This window comes from Ursus maritimus, unplaced genomic scaffold (assembly GCF_017311325.1).
Source record: "Ursus maritimus isolate PB19 unplaced genomic scaffold, ASM1731132v1 scaffold_12, whole genome shotgun sequence".
In the NCBI taxonomy this organism is placed as follows: domain Eukaryota; kingdom Metazoa; phylum Chordata; class Mammalia; order Carnivora; family Ursidae; genus Ursus; species Ursus maritimus.
The window spans coordinates 62,048,980-62,051,188 of NW_024423564.1; the positions used below are offsets into that span (position 1 = coordinate 62,048,980).

At 46.3% G+C, this 2,209-nt stretch overlaps 1 pseudogene; it reads right to left on the reverse strand.

Annotated features, from left to right (window-relative positions):
• Positions 1-350: 350 nt before the first annotated feature.
• Positions 351-985, reverse strand: LOC103670710 (annotated as a pseudogene).
• Positions 986-2,209: the final 1,224 nt, after the last annotated feature.

Here is a 2,209-nt window from a genome sequence, read left to right on the forward strand (position 1 = left end):
TCCTGCCCAAGGTTTCAAAGCTGATTCCAGGTCATATAAAAGGATCCTAATTCCTAAATTATCCACTTGAGGTTTTTAAAAGCTAGGATCGTGGCTCCTGGGTAGCACAGCCAGTTACGCATCTGCCTTTGGCTTGGGTCATGATCCTGGAGTCCTGGGGACTGAAGCCCGTGTCAGGCTCCCTATTCAGCAGGGAGTCTGCTTCTCCTCTCTCTGCCCCTCTCCCCCTGCTCGTGTTCTCTCTCTCGCATTCTCTCTCTCAAATAAATAAATAAAATCTAAAAAAAAAAAAAAAAGGTCTAGGATCTTCAATGGGAATTGGGACTTTTGTCTGATTTTTTTTTTTATTATTCTTTTTCTACCTAGATACCTAACTTCTCCAAACCACAGGGCCAGTCTATATTATTGTCCTGGTCACCCTCTGACCCTCTCATGTTGCAGCCACTGGAATTCTGGGGCTGAGCCTTGTAGCCGCTGATCAGGCTCATTCGCAGATGCTCCGGGAAGGGAGCAAAGTGGGAGGCGCCCGCTCCTTCATCTTCCACTGGCTGAATGCCCAAATCCTTCACTCTACCAGCTTCTGAGAACTCCAGGTAGAAGCAGCCCCGTGCACCTCAAAGCAGCACAAGAATCCTCTGTTAGGTCTCCGTGTATCTCCTGAGCAGTGGCCTCTCGCTCGTTAGTAGCCGGGTTAGCCTACGAGATTTCCTCCATTTTCATTGGTAAAGCACTGTGGAGAGGGCGCCCTACTGCTCACAGCTGCCGGGCATCAACACGACGGGCTCCGCGGGCCACGCCTGCGCCTAGAGGCCTGTCAGGGCCGTATCCTCGGGCGGCGGGGGGCGGGGGGTCCGCGGTGCAGAGCGGCGACAGCAGCAGTGTCTGCCCGGGAGCCCCAAGTCTTTCAGTTTCTTCTGGCGTCTCCCGGGCTCTGGGACTTTGGCCCGGGACCCACCACCTAATGGTCTCTGCGCCTAGGCCAGCAGCCCCCCTAAAACTTTTATTTTTTTTAATAGTATTTTTAATTTTTATTTCATTAAAAATAAAACTTAGCCTTTGTTTTCTTTTTTTCAGATTTTATTTATTTATTTATTTATTTATTTATTTATTTATTTGACAGAGATAGAGACAGCCAGCGAGAGAGGGAACACAAGCAGGGGGAGTGGGAGAGGAAGAAGCAGGCTCCCAGCGGAAGAGCTTGATGTGGGGCTCGATCCCAGAACGCTGGGATCACGCCCTGAGCCGAAGGCAGAGGCTTAACGACTGAGCCACCCAGGTGCCCCTAAAACTTAACCTTTGAAAGCACAGGTGGTCATGAAGAAATACGATTTAAGGTTAAGTGCAAGGGGGCCAAAGTAATTAAGATTACAACTAGTTAGACCAACATTGTACCAACTAGACTCAGCTCATGATACATGGCAGGCACCTGGTAAAAGGACATCCCTGTGCATACTGCTCTCTTGCAGTGGCTCGCTCTTGAACCTCTCATCCTTTGCACTCTTGCCCTTTACTTCATCGTTTTATTTATTTTTTTTTAAGTAGGCTTCACACCAAACGGGGAGGTAGAACTCACGACCCCAAGATCAGGAATTGAGTGTGTCACAGACTGAGCCAGCCAGGTGTCCTTACCATATGTATTCTTTAAAACACAGTACTTTTTTATATTTTTCTATTTCTTCTACTTGAGAATAGGAATGCTAGGTATCTGTCATGTGCTAGTGCTCTCCTATTCTGCATCCATGGCAGATATTAATAAGTCATCATTCTTATTGTATCTAGATTGAGGTTTAGGCTCTTTTCCTAAACTGTTCACCAGTAGCCACTACTGATTGTTGAGAGTTGGCACTAGTGAAACTTCCCTGGACAAGAATGACCTCTTTCACATGAAAGCCTTCATTTCTATCATGCACAACACATTTGATAAGTCGTTTAAGTCTTGTTGACTTAAATGCACAGGAAAGTCCCTTTTTTCCATTCCTACTGCTCCTGCTTATTTCAAGCTGTCATGATTTCTCACTTGATTTTCTACAACAACCCCTCACTGTTTTCCCTACCTTCAGTTTTGGCTCCTCTATTCTTTTCTACACACTGCTGATTAACCTTTTTAAAATATCCAAATATGATATAACACGCCATTCACCTGGTTAAAACCTTTAAGGCGCTACCTTTCAGGTTAAGCCCAAGTGGTTAGCATGGTATTGCAGGCCTC